The 20,714-nt window shown below is 42.2% G+C and overlaps 1 long non-coding RNA gene across 13 annotated transcripts in view; it reads right to left on the bottom strand.

The window, feature by feature from the left end:
* Window positions 1–20,714, bottom strand: part of LOC111765513 (uncharacterized) — a 149,006-nt gene that overhangs the window by 35,746 nt on the left and 92,546 nt on the right. The gene's annotated exons all lie outside the window — the stretch shown is intronic.

Raw genomic sequence — 20,714 nt, 5'->3', positions numbered from 1 at the left:
GTGGCCCTTGCCAGCTTACAAGCTGCAAGCTCTCTCTGCCCTCATCGAAGAGCAGCTACAAGCAGGGCATATAGAGTCATCCACTAGTCCCTACAATTCACCAGTCTTTGTCATTAGCAAAAAGAGCACTGGCAAATACCGCCTTCTCCACGATCTCCGCGAGATCAACAAGCATATCAAACCAATGGGGTCACCTCAGCCAGGATGCCCGCACCCCACTGCAGTCCCCCAACATTTTCATGCAGCAACCATTGACATCAAGGACTGCTTTTTCTCTATTCCTCTTCACCCGCGAGACTGTCTGCGATTTGCGTTTACAGTCCCACGCACCAACAACCAGGGCGCAGCGCTTCGATTCCAATGGCGAGTGCTACCGCAAGGTATGCGGAACAGCCCAACCATATGTCAGCTCTATGTCAACCATGCCATTGAGCCGCTGCGCTCAAAGTTTCATCCAGAGCAAACATACATTCTCCACTATATGGATGACCTTCTCTTAGCAGCGAGCTCCAGCGCGCTCCTCAATGACCTGCTCTCTGCAGTGATGACACACCTTTCAAGCCTCGGACTTACCGTGCAATCAGACAAAATAAACCTCCAACCTCCTTTTCAATTTTTGGGCTTTCATTTTCATCACTTCATTCAGCCCACAAGCCCACAAATTCATGTCTCTCACAAGATGACGCTGACTGAACTCCAACAACTTTGCGGACAAATCAATTGGCTTCGCTCGGCGCTGCCCATCACAACAGCGCAGATGCAACCCCTCTTTGAGCTCTTGTAGACCAAAGACAGCCCACCAACTGCAGCCACCCGCAGCATCACCATCACTCCTGCTGCTCGAGAAGTCGTCCAGCAAGTTAGCGCTGCTCTGCAGCAGTGCCGCCTGGAGCGGTTCTCCCCTAACCTTCCAATTTTGGCTTTAGTTCTGCCAACGCCAATCACTCCCACAGGTCTCTTGTGGCAAGATGGCCCTCTCCTTTTTCTGCATACGTCAAAGAGCAAACTCCCGAAAATCTGCCCTTTTACAAGGGCCTGGATCGCGCTGGCCACTGACTTAGTACTTCTCTCCATACAAACGTATGGCATCCCGCCACACACCATTGTTTGGCCTTTAGATGCCAAGGAAGTTACCTCCCTCATCATGAACAATGCCCAAATGCAGAGCCTGGTAGAGCTCTTTCGCGGCTCCTTTGACAACCACTATCCTCATCACCGATTGCTGCAGGGAATGTCTCAATTGGCGTTTTCCAACCCATTCCGTCCATTGCTCGCACGGAACCCGATCCCTTCAGCTATCACTGCCTTCACAGATGCCTCAAAAACAGCGTTTGCTGCCATCATATACACTCCTGAGAATCCTGAGCCACGGCAACTGCTGTTCACAAATGACTTCTCTGTTCAAGTAGGTGAGCTTCTAGCCGTCGCTGCAGTCCTTAACCTCCACCCAAACCAGTCTCTCAACATCTTCACTGACAGCCTATACACTCTTCAAGTGTGCCGCAGCCTCCAGCTTGCCACTTTCTTACTGGGTGACTCAAACATTGATCGAGCGCTCGTTTTCGTACAGCGACTGCTTGAGGCGAGGCAGCAGCCTTGGTTCATTGCTCATATCAGAAGCCACTCTGGCCTACCAGGACCGCTGGCTCAAGGGAATGACCTCGCTGATGCCTCTGTGTCAAGCTGCCAGGTAAACCCTGTCCTCCTACATGAAAACCCTGCCGACGGGCCGCGGCTTGGGGACTTTGTTAATCAAGCCAAGCTCCTGCATTCCCAATTCCACTTCTCCGCGCGGTCCATCCGGAAGCTCTTCCCAGACCTTCCCATTGAAACTTGCAAGCACCTTGTGCACGCGTGCCGGACTTGTGCGCCATTGTTGCCACTTGGGCCTTTGCAGCCTCAGGGTGTTAACCCCCGCGGCCTCCGCCCCAACTCAAGGTGGCAATTAGATGTCACTCATATCAGTGCATTTGGCCGCCTCAAATATCTTCATGTGGCAATTGACACCTTTTCACATCTGTGCTATGCAGTCCCTCTTACGGGGGAAAGTGCTAAACACTGCGTCCAGGCGCTTCGCCAAGCTATTTTGTTCATGGGAATTCCATGGGATCTCAAGACAGACAACGGACCAGCATATCACAGTGCCGCCTTCGCCAGCTTCGTGCAGATGTATCACATCACGCATCATTTTGGCATTCCATACAATCCACAGGGGCAAGGAATCGTCGAGTGCACTCACCAACAGCTCAAGCTACTCATTCAAAAAGAAAGGGCCTCCTCTCCCCACAAGGCCCCCGCCGACGTCGTGACTGCCTGCCTCATTCATCACAATCTCCTAACCTTTGATGACCATGGACTCTCCCCCACCCATAAACACTGGGGACCCATGTGGCAGCCCTCGCAAGTTCCCCTCATCCATTGGAAAGACCCTGCCACAAATCGTTGGCAAGATCCAGCTCCCCTCCTAGCACAGGGGAGGGGCTTTGCTTGCGTCTTTCCAGATTCTGAGCCGCAGCCGCTCTGGGTTCCTGGGCGTTGCATTCGGCCCGCCACTGACCCATTAGTTCCACCGAACGATCAGCACCCTATGCCTTCGGTGAGAGATAACATTGACAATGGATACGGCCCAGAGGTCGCCCCGTTCACCCGGATCCAGCACCAGCCATCATCAAGATGCCGCACGGTCAGATGATGCCTCTACACAGCCTCGCAGCCGTTCTCTTCGTCCTGGCTTCCCTCGCTCTCCCAGCCGCTGCCAACCCGAGTCACCAGCCCTTCAATTGGACCCTCTCCCTCTGGCAACAAAAAAGGCTCCTCGCCTCGAACGTAACCGCCTCCGCCCCCTCTTTCACAACTGATGTCGCCAACCTCACTGGACGCACGAACCTTTCGTCTTATGAGTGGGGGGGACACAACCCCGCTGCCACAGGTTTCTCCACCTACTCCAGACTGCACGCCTATAGCTTCTTGTCTTCCTCTCCTTACTTCTCCCCAACTACTCCTCTCCCTCGGGCGAGGGGTACAGGGGCATCACAGGCCCATTTCGCTGGCAAGGCTCGGCGCGCGCCAGGCGCCGGCGTGCGCCGACCCTAATGGCGGGCACATGCGTCCTGGCCAGATGCTATGTCGTCCGCTCACGGCCAGCCGGTCCTCGTGGTCTCTCCCCACCCCTCGTCCTATTCCAGTACCCGTCCTTATAACCTCCTTTTCCTCCTCCTCCTCATAATCCTTGTCTTTTGTTGCTGCGCACACCGAGTTATTCACACCCACAGTGCGCACCAAAACTTGTTGCCTCTATTTCCTTTTAAAAACAAAAGGAGCAATTGTTGCCACCTTTCTCCACCCCTCCTCCCCTTCCAGCCCCCGCCACCCTTCCCGCCAGTCCCACCCATATTACCAACCTACAATCTGCCCTCTTCCCCAGTAACTGCTTACGGCGTATTACCAGAGGTCTGCACCCCCAGTTTTAGCCAATCCGCAGCCACCCCTCCGCCCTGCTCTCCCCCTCATACTCCACCCCCTTCCCTGCCTATATAACCAAGTGTACTTCCGCAATAAAGCAGACCTGTTCTTGCGCTCAAGCGGTCTCCGTGGTTTTTCCCCAACCGCGCGTCCCCCACGCCTGGAGAACCGGTGCTCCCTCTTGGGGCACCCCCCGCTGGTGGTTCGGCAGGAGCAAGCCCCCCCGACTCTTGGGCCTGAGCAAGGTTGGAATCCCCCCGCTCTGCCACAATGTACTTTTGAGGACTTAAGGAAATTATCAAGAAAGTGAAAAGACAACCTACAGAATGAGAGCAAATAGTAAAAAACCATATACTGAATAAAGTTTACTATCCAGAATATACACAGAACTTTTAAAACACAACAAAAAGACAATTAAAAAATGGGCAAAGGGCCTGAATAGATATTTCGCTAAAGAAGATATACAAATGACCAGTAAGCATATGAAAAGTAGCTCAAAATCATTAGCCATTAGGGAAGTGTAAATCAAAACCATGGTGAGATAACACTTCATACCCACAGAGATGACTGTTATTTTGAAAACAAAAAACAAGTGTTGGAGAGGATGCAGAGAAATGGGAACTCTAGTGTCTTCTTGGAGACAATGTAAAACGGTGTAGCAACTGTGAAAAGCAATATGGCAGTTCTTCAAAAAATTAAATATAAAATTACATGACTCCTCCTCTTCCAAATATATACCCAAAGAATGTGAAAACAGGGTCTTAAATAGATATTTGTATCCCAGTGTTTATAGAAGCATAATTCATAGCAGTAAAAAGGTGGAAATAAATCAAAGTGTCCATCAACAAATGAATGGATAATCAAAATGTGGCAAATACATACAATGGAATATTATTTGACCATATGAAACCATGAAATTCTGACATGTGGTAACATGGAAGAACTTTGAAAATATCATGCTTAGTTAAATAAGGAAGGCACATAATGACAATGTATGATATCGTTGGTAAGAGATGGTTAGAAATAGAAAATTTGCAGTCAGGAAGTAAAATAGAGTTGGGGGTAGATGGAGGGGAAAGGGGATATGTTTAGAAAAAAAATAGAATCCAGGTTGAACTGATTACAAACACCAAGCATCAATCACTATTATGCTGGAAAAACAGCAGATGCTATTGACTTGTACATTGGGTACTATCAACATGTGGCCTAACCCAAAGGGCAAAAAAACTGACTGAAAAAAAAGACAGGTGAAAACTTGCCCCTTCATGACTAGAGTTTAATGTCGACAGTGAGTAGAGAAGAAAATTAGCTTGGAGTGGATGTAGGAGCTCAGTAAGGACAGATCAGGGATAACTGGGGCATCACTGTTTGTACAACCTCATAGGTGGGCTAAGGCAATTCAGACTGACTTTCCAAAGAGAGGCTTCTCCTACCTCACACAAATTTCCATGGGCTCTTATTACAAGGCAGATTCTGATTCAGTCGGTTGGGGCGGGACCTGAGGTTTTACCTTTCTAACAAACTCCCAGGTGATTCTGATGCTGCTGGTCCTTGGACCGCACTCTGAGTAGCAAGGCTAGTCTAGAAAGTCTGCCTGCAAAGAATTTAAATTCTGAGATTGCCTAGCATCAGAGTGAATATTGTTGAAGTAGCCAACTAAATCATATGTTGGGTGGACTTTAATTCATAAATGTTCACAGGCACTATGCAAGGTTGTGAGCATACAATGAATTAGTATCTGACACTTAGTAGATATTACAAATGTTGAGTACAATGTTGAGTTCCTGAAGGTCTGAGTAATGGTTCATAAGACACAGTTCCTACTTTAAAGGTGCTCACAGTTTGGTGGCAGTGGTGGGGAGCAATGAAGTAAAGAGACAATTACAACACAGTTTGATATGTATTGTAAGAGATAAGTCCAGGTGTGAGAACACAGAGGGGCACCTAACCAAAGACTCCCTAAGGAGGAAAAGGTCTCAGTGTCTAATCTTTTGCATAGGGAGGAAAGTGTCCACCTAAAGAATGCTATGGATTCCTCCTACTTAAAAGTTCCATGTTCCAGATTTCTAGCAATTTGTAATTAGCACTACCAACAGGAAGCATGTATTATCTCATGGAATGCGATGTCATACAGGCAGGTGCCCAATAAGCCTAAGCATTGCCTCTCATTCCCTCCTGCCTGTGTTCAGTCATTGAAAACTCCTGCCCAATAGTCCTTCTTAATAGATTTCTAATCTGTCTCCTGTCATCTCTCTCTCCATTGCCACCCCAGAAGTTCTGGCCTTGAAAAACTCTCTGCTGGATTAATGGGTACCCCTGCCTTCATCTTATCTTTTCTTCTACCCTACAGCTATAGAGATCTTCCTGAGAAGCAAAGTTGAGCTGTCCTCCCTTTCTCCAAATCTTAAGTGGTTTCTATTGCATACTGCATACCAAATATACAGCTGGTGCTAGAGTACTGGGCTCGGCCGGAAGAGGGACAAGGGCATCACCAGCAGGTTGGTATCAGTGGAAGAAGAGCTGAAGAAGGACCATGCAGAGATGCCAGTAGCTGTAGACTCCAAACAGAAGATTTGGATGCCCAGGAGAAGCGCTGGCCTGCCTGGACATTACCAATGGCCGCCTCATGAGTGTCCTGGCAAAGCTGACAGAGAGAGTGAAGGAAACCGCCAAACTTCTTGTAAGTGAGGACTTTCCACGTGCCCAGAAAAGGGGGTGGGGAAGGAAGGCCAGAGCTCCAAGTGCACCCACAACCACAGAGCATCTGTCCAAGGTACCCCTCTGCCTCTCCCACCCCATCCGTCTGCTGACGGTGGACATCCAGGGAAACAGCCCCTCTGGCTTCTACACACCCAGCCCCAAAACTGACCCTTGTCCCTGCACCGAGTCCCATCTACCCCCTTTTGTAAGTATGTGAAAAGGAAAAAACTGTAAATATTGGAGTGTTGACTGGAGCGCCTTCCTCCCACTGTGACTTTTAACTATGTTGTAATGTACTGAGAAAGTTGTTGGGTTCTAAGACACTGTGTAGCTGTGCAATTTCTATACATTTTCAATTAGAAATAGTACAGATTTGTTTAGCTATTTTTTTAGAAAGCTCCTATCATTTAGTAAGACATCAGGGAATGTTTGCTGGGAGTTGCCTTTCTAGTCAATCAGGGCCCTAACAAACATCCTGTCTCCTTGAATAGGAATGAGAATCTGCTTGGAGGGGCTGCCCTGGGGAACTTTAAGCAAGTCAGATATTGGGTGAAAGTAGTAACTGGGGGTCTGTGGGTGTCCCAGTGGATGAGGGATAATTATGCAAAATATGTATAAAATTAATATAAATTGACTAGACTAGAGAAAATTAGCTTGGAACGAAAAATCCCTCCCTTGGCCAGTCTGGTCAGTGTAAATATTGTCCAAACCATTGTTTAACTGGCCACCTGGAAAAATCTAGTTTCCTAGGGTATATATTGGCAGCCTTAGCTGAAGAAATTTTCTATTATCAATGAAGTTTGGTTTTTTCATTCTTCTGTTCCATGGCAGGAATATAAAAGTATTTAAACCTCTGTGCAAATGACAAAAATATAAAAGTCTGAGTGGGATATGAAGTTCCTATCTTATTATGCATTACATTTTAATTAGAGAGAATGATATCTAAGTTAATAATATGAAATTTTTATGTAGGCACTGCTACATTATCAGTAAAAATACAAAAAAGAAACAAAATTATAGGAAAGGAAATATCACACCTTTGTTTCTAAAGAATCTGACTAAGCTCAAAGAAAGCAAATAATGAGGAATGAAAGGAGTCTTTGTTATTCACCAATTTTTATGCTCTCCCAAAATGTCAAATAATCCATTTAATCAATCAGAAAATTAAAGAAAGTGGCAAAGCTCAAGGTAGTTCGAGGTTACAGCTGTGCAAAGTACTTCAACTGTAGCATGAAGCCTATGTCACAATAGCAATTATTTAATGATTCATTTTTCTATAACTTTGTTGATGTATAAATGCAATTTATGTTTCAAATTAATTGTAGCGCACTCTTACTTGAGTCCTGTATACTTTATCTGAGGATGTTTACACAAATTCTTTCAACTTTGCTTTAATGAATCTTACTTTTACAGGGGAAGTACATCTATTCAAAAGGAACTCTTGCTATGGTTCAGCCAAAAATTCAATTATAATCTTCAAATCTATAGGCATACCTCGTTTTATTGTGCTTTCCTTTATTGCAGTTCACAGATACTGTGTTTTTTACAAATTGAAGTTTTGTGGCAATCCTGTGTTGAGCAAGTCCATCGGCTCCATTTTCCCAGCAGCATGTGTTCACTTCATGTCTCAGTGTCACCTTTTAATTAAAGTATGTATATTCTTTTTTTCAGACATAATGCTGCTGCACACTTAATAGACTACAGTATAGTGTAAACATAACTTTTACATTTGCTGAGAAACCAAAAATTTGTGTGACCTGCTTTATTGTAATATTTGCTTTATTGAGGTGGTCCAGAATTGAACCTGCAGTGTCTCTAAGTTATTCCTGTATTTCTTAGAGGGATTATGCAGTATGATCCAGTTTTGGAAGGGATTTGAAGGTTTTGAAAAGACAGGAAATATTACCAGTATGGAGATATCATTCATTCATTCATTCATTCATTCATTCAACAGATGTCGTGTTTCCTCTATGTGCCAGATTCTCTGGTAAGTGGGACAAAAATAGGACCAAAACCAGAAACAACTCCCTGCTTTCATAGGGGAGAGAAACATTACTTAAGTACATGAATGAATAATTAATTATAAACTAAGTCAAATGTCCTGGAGGAAAGAAACATACTTTGATGGAAACATGTAATAGATGAACCTGATCAGGACTGGGAAGTTGGGGATGCCACATGCGGGAGGAGGAAAGTCAGAGAAGGTATTCCAGAGGAAAAGACAAAGCTAAGATCTGAAGGTTGAATATAATACCTATTCAAGGCATGAACTAGAAAGCAGATGGCAAGTGGGCTGGAGCCTTCCAAATGGAGGCAGCCATGAGTGCAAAGAGGTGGGAGGGTATAAACATGCTCGAGGAACTGAGAGACGCCTAAGAGGAAGAGTGCACAGAGCAATAGGGAGAATGCCACATGATAAGGCTTGAGAGGTAGGCTGGGGCCAGATCTTAAAGCACCTTGTAGGCTGTGGTGATGACTCTGGCCTTCATCCCAGCAGCACTGGAAACCATTAAAGGGTTATGAGACGGAGAGGAAGTTGACATGTCAGACTTGAATTTGAAGACCTGCCTCTGGCTACACGGTGGGACTGGAGGCCCACAGAGGGTACAAGACAGACTGGGAATATCAACTTGTGGGCTATCACAGTAGTTCTGGCATAGTGGACTTGGGTAGTGGTGGTGGGAGCAGAAAGAAGTGGATGGATTTAAAAACTGTGTAAGAGATAGAAATTAATATAAGTTTACATTTGATGGGAAATGCAGCGAGAAAGAATCAAGTATTATTCCTGGGTTTCTACTTTAAACAACTGGCATAACCTGCTTGGAGAAGAAACTGTGGAGGAGGCTCAGGTTTAGGGCTTAAGACAACTAGTTTGCTTTGCATGTGCTGTGAGTGCCATACTGTTGAAACGTTCTGTGCAGCTGTTTAGAAGGAACCTGGACATATGGATCTGGAACTTAGAAAGGAGATCAGGAAAGAAATTACTAGCACAATGGGCCTGAATAGAGTTCCTAGAGAGAGAAGAGGACAGGGTCCAGCCCCAGCCCCAGCCCTTGAGTAACCACGTTAATTGTTTGAGCAGAGATGAAGAACACTGCAAAAAAAATGGAGCCATAGTCAGAGAGACCAAAGGAAATTGTTGTGGCCTAGAGGACAGTGGAAAATAAGTTTTTAAAAGGAACTGTTCAACAGGGTAGATTACTATGGAAAAGTCAGTAAAATGAGTCCTGAAAGAGTTCATTAGATTGAGCTATGTGGAAATTACTCATGACCTTAGTAAGAGCTATTTATGGATATGAGTCATAGGTTATAAGGCAAACTGGGATGAACCAAGAGTAAGTGGGAGGTAAGAAAATAAAGATGGTGATTCTAATCATAATAATATTAGCTTATACTTGTATAACATTTACTTGGCTTCAGACACTATTTTAAGTAATAATTCATTTAACCCTTACAATAACCCTACAAGATGCTCCCTGCAGTTTTACTGTTTTTCCAAAGAGAGGTCAAGTAACTTGTCCAAGGCCACATACAATGACAACCATCTGAGGAAGTTTTGCACAAGAAAGGGAGAAGAAATTTTGGAAAGTAGAAGGAGGGGTTTATGGGGTTACTTGTCTTTAACCTTTACCACCTTTGGTTTGTTTACGTAAATGTGGGAAAATATATTTTTATCTTGTCAGAGGAGGGGAGCCATGGCTCCCATCTTATATGTAGCAGGAGAACTGGAGATGCATCTCCCCATCATGGTCTGGGAGATACTGAGCCCTGATCAGCTAGAAAAGGAGGATTGGAATGGAAAATGCTTTGTACAAAAATTTATCACCCTTTAGTATAAGAATTCATTTCTATTTTATTTTTACATCTGTGGGACAGTAAAAAGAACTACTTTGATTCCTTGTTTGAGGTGTGAAAATCAGACACTGGGAGAGTATCAGGTATGTTGCTCTGCTTTTACAGTGGTCAGGAAGTTGTGGTCCCTTCCTCTGAAACCAGATTAAATGCCACTTCTCTAGAAAAAAATTCTCTGATCCCACTTTTTTATATCCATTGGGCACTGGGCACCCATTTTCTTAACACACATGCCAGTTTTCACCACCTGTTCAGCCTGTGTTCTCCTACAATGCCATTAATCCTAATTGGAGACTACACCTTTCTTTAGCCTTGTACAGGGCTTGGCACATGAATCAGCAAATGAACTTAGTATTTCCACATTAAATTTCAAGAGAAAGTTTATTTTTGCCATTTGGGTATCAATTGTCAATAATAAGACTCTAAGGTATCCTGCTCCAGGCCAAAATCCTATGTGTGATTTTCCAGGCCTGAGCACAGGCAATCAGTCAGCTTCAGCAGGCCTCATGGTAGGGAAGCTACCATCCCAAGACCTGGTGCATAGTCAGTGAACTGCTGTTTCCTGGAGGGAACTGTGGTCAGGGACTTGGGCCTCTGGAGCAGCCATGCTCATGTTAACTGGCCTCCTTACTGGGGGTCTTGGCTGAGGCATTTTTCTCTATTTTGACTCAGTACTTTTCACTCCTACCTCTCTCAACTCTTTCCCACCACCCATGGGCCCATTAAGAGGCAGGAGCCTTTGGTTCAGGGTTCCTTGGGAGTGAGATGACCTGTCCTGTCTGTACTGCATCCATCTGACTTCACCTGTTATGTTCAGTGGGGAAAAATGGAACACTGGAGAGGCAGCACCTCTTTTTGCCTCTTTCTTGCACTTTTGTAGTGAGTGAACCAAGTCTTGATTGTTACTTTCATTTTGGCTTGTTGTCCAAATTGACCACCTCCACACCTGCTTGCTCAACACACTCTAGATGTTATATCTGCATAGTGCTTTTAGAGTTTACCAAAGCATTTCTGCTGATGTATCTCTTGAGCCTCATAACAACTTAAAATGGGTAAGATGGGAACTATCCCAATATTACAGACAAGGAACCTGGGCCTCATGGCCACACATCAAGCCAGGGGCAGAAGTGGTCCTTCTGACTGTCCTGTTCACCAGGTGTTGTCAGCCAGTGTGCTCTGTGTTCTGTTACCAACAGTTTCTGTGCATTGCAAGAAAATAGCTGAGCCTCCCTGAAATATCTATTCCTTAGTTTCCTTTTATTCTTGATGTCAAGTGCTTCCCCTGTGGGGAAGGTCAACCTGGAAAGTCTCCCACAAGGACCAGTGACCCTTGACCCTTTTATCCCCTCATGAAGCAGGGCCAGCTTTGTCGTACCCAGCGTTGTTCTAACCTTTAGCAAAAATCATAGAAAAAGGCTGGAAATAGGCAACAACAGACAGAAAGAAGCCAGGGTGGACTGATGGACACAAGTTTACCCTTTCTAGGCAGGCACAACTATTAGTGGAAATAAGGAAAGGGGAATGTGTGTGGAGAGGTGATGCTGGCACCCACTCTTTGAGAATAAACCTCTGAGGAGAAGAAAGAAGGGATCCTATTATATCATATTTTCAAAGCACAGAAATGGGTTTGGTGCTGAGACAATTATCTTCATAACTGTACAACTAGTAGGAGCCATACCCTGAGTTTACAGGCTGAAATCAGGAAATGAGTACCAATGCCTTCCTGATGAGGTTATTGAAAGAATTCATCAAGGTATTGTACAGAAAGGACATGGACCCCTAACAGATGCTTGTTGTTTCTGTACTTCCTATGCATTTTGGGGAAGACAGGGTGGAAATGGGAATGAGAGGTAGTGTGGCCACAGATATCTCGAGAAGGTTGTTTTTTAGACAAGAGAAGCTGCAATTGCTGACAGAAGTTGGGGGTCCATCTGGCTTTTAAGGTTTGGATTTATTAAAACTAAGAAAAGTATTTACTGAAGTTATTTACTTCTATAATCTGGATAAGAAGAGACCATAACCATGAAAAATCATGTTTAATGTGAAAATAAAATTTGCAAAACCACATGCATGTTTTATATGAAGCCTGGTTCCTTTCAGGTGAGCCTCAATTCTTTCTGCTCTTGAATTTCAAATAAATGTGTGCAACTCAAACTAATGGATACACCCACATGCATGTTTCCATCCCATACAACTCTGGTGAACCACTATTAAACACATTCATTATAGTTCCCTTTGGAGTTCTCCTGTCAATTTGAGTCACTGTTTATTTTACCTTGGTGCTTTTTTTAAGAGACATTAACACCTATAAGGAAATAATAATGTATTCTCCCTTAATAGTTTACAATTTCAGGCCCCTTGCATTTCAAGCAGGCATTCAGGTTAGAATATATATTCCTATACTATGCATTCTATCAGAACAGTGTCCCATTAAAGCTATCAACAGATTCATCCCGCAAGATCTGTCTGGAAATTAGTAGACCTAGCTCTGTTAATTATTCCTGTTTCCCATGGATGTTAATCACTATTAACCACTGTTTCAATTCATGAGTAAGGTCAGAAGAACTTATTTGAAAGAGAAATCTTGTGAAGGCATATACCTGTGGAAAAAAATACAGGACCATTTTGAGGATTTCAAAGGAAAGGCAAAATAAAACTCCCAGGTCTTTGTTAGTGTACATTTCTCTACAGGGGAATAGGAGATTATATGTGTTTATCCATGAAGATAGGTATCAGTATCAGCGTGTCTTCAAAGTTACATAGTTCTTTATATGTACACATGGATTTTATTAGTTGTTCTCACAATGTCTCCAAATGCCACCATTCTGTTAGCTCCAGAGAAGCACAAGGTCTTCTTCTTTGAGATGACCATCTAATTATTTGACTTCTCTCCAAAGAAATAAACAAATACTACAAGAGTCTTGCTTGTCTTATAATTTTATGAAATTCAGAAAGAAGATAAATGTGTAGCCAGATCATTCAAGACAGAATAAGATGAATAAAGAATTCTAGAAAAAGTTAACACAGTAAGTGGAATAGGTGGTACAACTTAAAAGTTTTATCTCACATACCATCAATATATCTAATCTTTCAATATCAAGAGATACTCTTGTGGACATTTAGATACTCATTTTAGATAAAGAACAAGGTGGACATTTGTTTTAATGGTTAACATGGTGTATTCTAGGTCCTACTAGCTGATCTCTAGTTTAAAATATCTGGAGGTTCTTACTTGGGAGTCAAAGTCCTGTTCCTCACTCGTAGCATTGCTAATAACCAGAAGTATGATTTTGGAACTCAGTCTGTTCATATGTGGATTGGGGAAGTTGGAAAATATAATTTCTGGCTTCCATTTCTAAGATGATTTCTCTTATTCTAGAAATCTAGTTAAAGTTTTAAAAGTAAATAAAAATGCCACAATTTGACAGATACTCTCAAAAGGAATAAAGCAAAAGAATCCAAATAACAAGGAATTTCGGTTAACTTTGCAGAAATCAGCATAACAATGATGAAAAAAATCAAGCAAAAATCTTCTAACTGGAATTGAAAATGAACTATTTACCTTTTGCTATGAGTGTGTATTGGTACAACCTGCCTAGAAGCAATTTTCCAATGTATATGAAGAGCCATCAAAATGCCAATTAACGTCTGACTCAGTAATTCTACTACTAGGAATCTATCCTAAAGAAATAAAAATTGAGATAAAAATTGATGGACAAAGATGCACATCACAGCATTATTTATAAGAGGGAGAAACTAGAAGAGGAAAACTATGACGTCTAAGAAAATGGGAGTTAAAGCATAGCTAATTCATATGGTGAGGAAACACAAGTGATTCTTTGTTGTTATAATATAGTTTGAGTATTTTATACCTTGATGCAGGAGGAGCAAGATAAGTAATTACTTCATTCAACAAATGTTTGGGTGTCTGCTATGTGCAGACACAATCCTAGGTTCTGGGGATAAATCAGTAAATAAAAGAGACAGATCTATCCTCTGGCCTCCTGGAGCTTATGTTCTAGTGAGAAGAGACAGTGACTGAACGAACGAGTGAGTAGAATGGATGAATAGGTAAATAGATAATACACCAGATGACAAAAAGTGTTCTGAGAGAAAAACAAATGATAGTAAGGTGGTAGGGGCCTGGAGGAGGAGGAGGATAGTCAGGGCAGGTCTTACTGATCAGGGGACTTTTGAGCAGAAATCTGAGGAGTGAAAAAGTTAAGCATGTGGTCACCCAGGAAGAGTATTCCAAGTAGAGGGGACAGGAAGTTCAAATGTGCAGAAATATGATCACTTCTGGCATAGTTTCAGAATATCACAAAGTCAGTGTAATTGGAGAGGAATGAGTTAGGGGAAGAGTGGTCAATGAGGTCAGAAAGATGGGGCAAGTGCAGGCCATATGGGGCCATGTAGGCCACTATAAGGATTTAAGTACTTAATTAAGTAAGCAATTAAGCCATCAACATTTTTTGACCTTTCATTGTGTAACCTAATTTGGGGTTACCAAAAGTTGCATATATATGCTTTGTCCTGCTAAAACATACTCCCAGAATATTTTTTTATATCTTGGCTAGAAAATTTTTTAAAACTCCCCAATTTAGCACATGGAAGAGAAAACAGTTAATGGAATGAAAGAATGAAATGGGAGGGCTAATATTATTATCTTAAATTGACTAATTCATTTTGCATTTTTCTTGATAAGGATTTAAGGGGAAAAGAGATGCAAGGAGACTGGCATTGGGGGCCTGCATCTCTGGATTGCCACATGTCTGGGGGTCTCTTTTATGGAAAGTCATGAGGAGAGAGGCCATCCAACAGAACCATGATGGATTTTCTCAAACCCCATCCTACTGTATCTTTAGACCATTAGTGTAGCTACTCTTAGAGATCTGACCCCAAGAAATGTCCTTAGAAAGGGTGTGAGTATTTGGACCTGTTATTTGGTACTCATTGAGGTTCTGGGCTCTGCTCTCCCATGTAGATTCCTCTCTGATCCAGAGCTGCTGGTTGGACTTCTTCCTCTGTCATGATGATGTGCAGGTATCAGTGACTTTGGTGAGAAATGTAGGCAAGAGAGTGTGGGTAGGTCAGCATGAACCCATATCCATTTGTGCACCTAGTTGGTGAGGTCCAACTTGTGACTACACATATCAGGCTCCCATATTTGAACCACTAATTCAGAGTGCCTTGTGTCCTCCAAAGAATGAGAGAAGAATTCTGACCTCTTTATTTAAACTTCTTAGGAGGCCTCACAATTTCATTGTGCCATTTTGGGATATCTAAACATGTAGGAGAAAGTTTGGTGTTTCAAAAGCTGCCCAGTCCCAAATCCCACAGATATCCTCCATTGGATTAAGATGAAATTGGTGAGCACCTCCTGATGAAGGGATACCTCTGATGAAGACATGGGTGTTAAACCAAGGTAGAAGGCCTGTGGTGCCACAGTCACATTTTCACTCTTTTGATGCTGGTCTCTCACACTCTGCCAAGATGACTGGCAAGATTGAGAGATTCACTCATTCACTTGCTGAGACCACTTTTTATTGTAGCATTCCACTCCACTGGCCAACATCTTTATATGCACTTTATGTAGGGAAAACTGTGAGATTTATTGCCAACCAATAACTCTGAAAAGGCCTGTGTGTGGCAACTGATTTAGAATCCAGAGCTGCTGGGAAATGCTGAGTGCCTTTTTGATGACAACTGCTTTTGCACAAGTTGGCTTAGAGTTCCAGCAAGCATTGGATTTTAAGTACAAACATTCAAGAGTAAAGGAGGATGTAAACTGGGCAAACGCACGGCCATCCTTGAAACCACAGGCATGCTGGCAGCTCAGACTCATCCTAGCCCACATGGGTAATGGCTAATTGCAGCCCACTGAGACTCAGCAGTAATTAATTAATCTGAGTAAGTGTGTCCATTAAAATCTACTATCTGCTTCTAATGGTACTTGCGAAGATATTTAGAAGGAAATATGTTCTCCAGGGTAGAATATTTTGTGTACTGGAAAATTTTCCAAGAACCACTCACTTCTGCTTTTCATGAATTCCTTGACAAATTTATTTCCAGATCCTTGCCTGTGAAGTTCCATAGGTTGACATGGAGCTTCCCTGATTCTAGGGAGCTTTCCCACTCTGGATCCATCGAGTAATTTTAGTCCATGCCGTTCACATAACATGTTATCTTGAATGTCCCAGTGATACTTACTCTATTGCAGACTTAAACTTACCCACATTCTTGCAGTAGTAGTAGACCTTTAACTATGTATGTGTGTATGTGTGTTTTACCTATTTCCCTTACTGTGTGATATATTTCTTATGGTGAAGTCACCTATTACTTCTTTATTTCTTTCCCTTTCTCCTTCCTCTCTCCATCATCTTATTCTTACTGTCTTTTCCACTTAGTCACAAATATTTGAATAATGATTTTATATATATATATATATATATATGACTCAGGGACTTTACTAGCTACTGAGGACACAGAGGTGAGCATGGGGTTTAAAGCTTATAAAAGATTTGGCATGAATATGGTGTTAATGATTTTCACTATGTTGTTCTTTGCAAACAGCAAAATAATTATTCCGTATTTATACTTAAATTTGTACTTGTGTATTTGCAAAGTCTTTTTCTTATCAACAAGTATTCTACCGAACTGAGTGAGAAATCCAAAATATAATTTCTATATGCTTAAAGTTAAGCAAGCATCAAAGTTATTACTAAACTGACAAATTTCTCCCAAGTACATTGATATGCAAATTCAGGAGAGATACAGTTCTCCAGGCACTTTCACTGGGTGGTTTCTAATGAAAAAGCATCATTTATCTTACTGGGGTAGCCCAGGCGTTTTCAGAGCACATGCTAAAATCCCATTGTGAAGAGGAAATGGAGAGGCAAAAGATAACAGAAATCATTTTTATTAGAATTCTCATTGAAAAAAACTACAGAAAACTAGTTAAAATAAATGTAGGTCAAGATTCAATATTAAAACAGTTCAAGCAAAAAAAAATATTGAGAAAACAGTAAAAATTAATATAGGTCAGTAGTCAACACTGAAACAGTTCAAGTAAAAATAAATAACTACTATCAAAGCCAGGCGTTTAAGCCACATATGGAATGGAGGTACTCAACATTCTTGAAGAAGTCTTTTCTCTCAAAGGTGCTGCTTTGATCCAAACATTTTAGACTGACATCTGAAGGAAAGAGAGAGGGATGGGAGGGGACTGGAGGGGTAGAAAAGGAAAGCAGCAGAGAGAGGGGAAAGGAGAGAAACTAATATTTCATGAGCTCTTTTGAACAAGATAAATAACTTTAGACACTGAACATACATATTACATCATCTGGTCACAACGGCTCTGCAAGGTAGGTATTACCCATGTCTGTTTGAAAGATGAGGGAAGAAGCTCACAGAGCTTAAATGACTCACACCAGGTTACATAGTCTAAGTGGCAGAGAGTTTAGAACTCAAGTCCATTCTAAAGCCCTCCTTCTTCCTTCTAACACCCAAGTATTATCTTCTATTCCACCACCTAAAGTAGAAAGTAGTGGGTTTGTGGATTTGAACAGTTAATGACCTAGTCCATCCAAGGTATACCTTTTCTGGAGCTTGGGAGTAGAGCAATCTGGACCCCAATTCCAAAAGAGCAATCCTGATCTGTCTATTTCTTCTTTGTTTCAGAAGAAAGACTCTAATAGTTAGAGAAATGAGGCATAGGAGGATTGAAGGCTACCTACCAGACTGGTGGGCTGTTAATAATTCCCCCAGAGCATAGTAATTAATAGAAAAGCAGAGAAAAATGTATGATAAACAGAAATGTGCAAACCTGAATGTGCATGCAAATCAATGATTACAAAGATGAATCAACTCTTGCAACCAAGATTCCTTAACTGTCAAAATCTAAAGATAAAGAAAGAAACTCAAAATAACACCAAGCATGTAGCAGAGCTACATCATTTCTCCATCACGTTCACAGCTCCACACACTAATGTTTTCTATACTGGTGGTCCCTTCTTAGTTGATGATTTTTCACAATGTATTTCATGGCTTCCATCCCTACATGAGACTTTATTACTATCACATAGGAATAAAAAGCCATAAAGCACTAGAGTGAATTTATCTTGGTCGGGTGCAAAACTTATTTTCTTCACATGACTTCACAACCATTTCAAAACTAACCAATCATTTCATGCTACATTAAGGAACATTTTAAACTGCACATAAGTGACAGGAAGCACACTTAAATTGTGACATCACAAATTAGCAAGATTTTATCCTTCAACGACATTCTTAGCTACATGGACCAGGAAACAACACCAGGAGACACTCAGCAACACTCAGCCATTGAATTCACCAAAAAACAAGGGACACTGGGGAGAATTCCTGGAGAAAAGCTCTCATTTGACATTGAACTTGGAAACACATAAGGAAAGACAAGAGACAGACAAATCACTGATACAAACTGAAACCAGGGGAATTGTTTCCAGCTTCTTGCTTACTCTTAACTTCTTCCCCAGGAAGATTTCTAATATGCCCACTGTCAGTTTTTAGACTTTTCATTTGAAACAGGTGGGGTAGGGGGACCTTAGCACTTGCTTGCACTGTGCTTAGTACCTTTTGTACCTAAGTAACAAAAAAGAAAGAAAAAAAGGGAGAGAGAGAAACCTACTGCATACAAAGGTACCACAAGAGATAACTGCTCATCTACAGGCCTTCACAGAGATTAACGCTATTCCCCAACCCACCTACACAAGCAAAGATCTAACTATGCCAGAAACAATCCTGTGCACTAAAATCCTTCAGTAATCTAAAGAACCCAAGTCCAGAGCCCAAGAACATTCTTTCTGCTACATTAAAGTTACATTGCGTATTTTCGATACACTCAAAAGTGGCCACTCTGAAACTCAGCCTCCGGCATCACTGAAAACCCAATGCCTTAAATTCCCATGGCTTTTCTGATCTTTCAAAAAGAAAGTTGGCGTACAGATTTCCCAACTCCTAAAACAGTGCCCCAGACTATCAGTCCTGTCCTCTGCTTTTTAAAATGTATATATAGTCTTATTCAAATTCAAATAAAAGAAACAAAACTTGAGTCTCTCATTAGGAGAAAGGTCCAGGCAAGCTATTTCCAGCTAAAGGTTACTGTAATGAAATCCTGGCTTATGTGAATCACAGGGGGAAGAACTGGAAATAGTTAAATGAGAGGAAGTGCATACATAAATTCAATTATCATGCATGAAACATGCAAATGATTTAAGCACTGTATCTGAAACTCTAGTTTATATTCATTAATCTCAGGTTGCACTCTTGAAGGAGAAAGACATGCTAATTGGGTCCAGATTAATGCACTCCCAAACCTCTCCAATTTGTTTTTAGGTGAGGGTTAAATGATATGTATATAAAATAAACACAGCTGCTCACCTGCTTCCACCTTCCACCTCTCCCTCTCCACCTCTACCTCCACCCCCAGCTGGCTCTCCTCCCCTACCACATCTCTCCTTCCTTTATGGAAGAAATAAAAGAGCCCTTATATTTTCTTTTCGAAAATACGTTGGAAGAATAGCCCTGTTTCTTAGCTTTTCAAAACATTCCCTTTCCCCACAAGCCACAAAACTCCAGAAAGAGAATCAAGTGCATATCAAATCCTGATGATGCTTATTAACTGGCAAAAAGACTGTGTACAAATGGGAAAGCACTTTCAAGTTTTCTTGGACAGCAGGTCCTTTCTACAAGTTTGGGCCCGCAGTCTTTTGACCAGCACTGAAGGGGAGGTTCAAAGTGTCCAGTCACACGCTTGTCGGAAGCCAAAATTGCTGCAGGTTGGCATGGCGATCCTGTGACTCAGTTATGTGGGAAACTAGAGACTCAAGAGTACTTGGGGGTTTTTGTTGCTGCCCTTCATGCAGCCAGCAGAAACTGGCACAAAACAGAGGGCACTCAAGGAATCTTTCCCTCTCCCACCTCCCTGGCAAAATTATCTTTAAAAGAAGGATAACTTATTTATTTATTTGTTTGTTTGTTTGCTTTTAACTTTATTTTTATTAATTTACTTACTTATAGTAGGCATTAGTTTACACAAAGAAATAACATGTTTTAGGGAGAATCTTGTCTTGTGAGTAATGAAGCTTTTGAAAAAGAAAAATATCTTTTCTTGGACCTGAATTATTAAAAACAAAAAACAAAAAACAAAGGAAGAGGAACTGTAGGTTCCTGGGAACAACTCAGGCACAGAGCTGGGATGGAAGGGATCTTCTCTGAAAAAAGCAGCAATCCAGGAGTTAAGCCAGGCGCACAAAAACATTTTAAAAAGGAAGAAAGAAGAAGGAAGGAAAGGTGGGAGGGAGGGAGGGAGGGAGGGAGGGAGGGAGGAAGGAAGGAAGCAAGGAAGGAAGGAAGGAAGGAAGGAAGGAAGGAAGGAAGGAAGGAAGACAAATAAAAGAAAGAGGCCTTCAAACTAATTTCACACTGAAAGTGATGTTTAATTTGAATCGTGCTCTTCCTAATGGGAAAAGTTTAGTCTTGCCACTGGGGCTCGTATCCCCTCCCCCTCCTCCTTTCAAAATTCAGATTAACCATTAATCATGATGTGACACATTCTTTTTTTCCTGATCCAAAAATCAAATGAAAGCCTCAGACAACATCTGAGATCCCACCGACTGGCCAATCCTCCCCAACTAGGTTCACAACAGAGAGGAGACAAG

The sequence above is a fragment of the Dasypus novemcinctus genome, chromosome 12, assembly GCF_030445035.2.
Source record: "Dasypus novemcinctus isolate mDasNov1 chromosome 12, mDasNov1.1.hap2, whole genome shotgun sequence".
In the NCBI taxonomy this organism is placed as follows: Eukaryota; Metazoa; Chordata; class Mammalia; order Cingulata; family Dasypodidae; genus Dasypus; species Dasypus novemcinctus.
The sequence above is the reverse complement of the archived record's forward strand: the minus strand, read 5'-3'. Positions and strand labels throughout refer to the sequence as shown.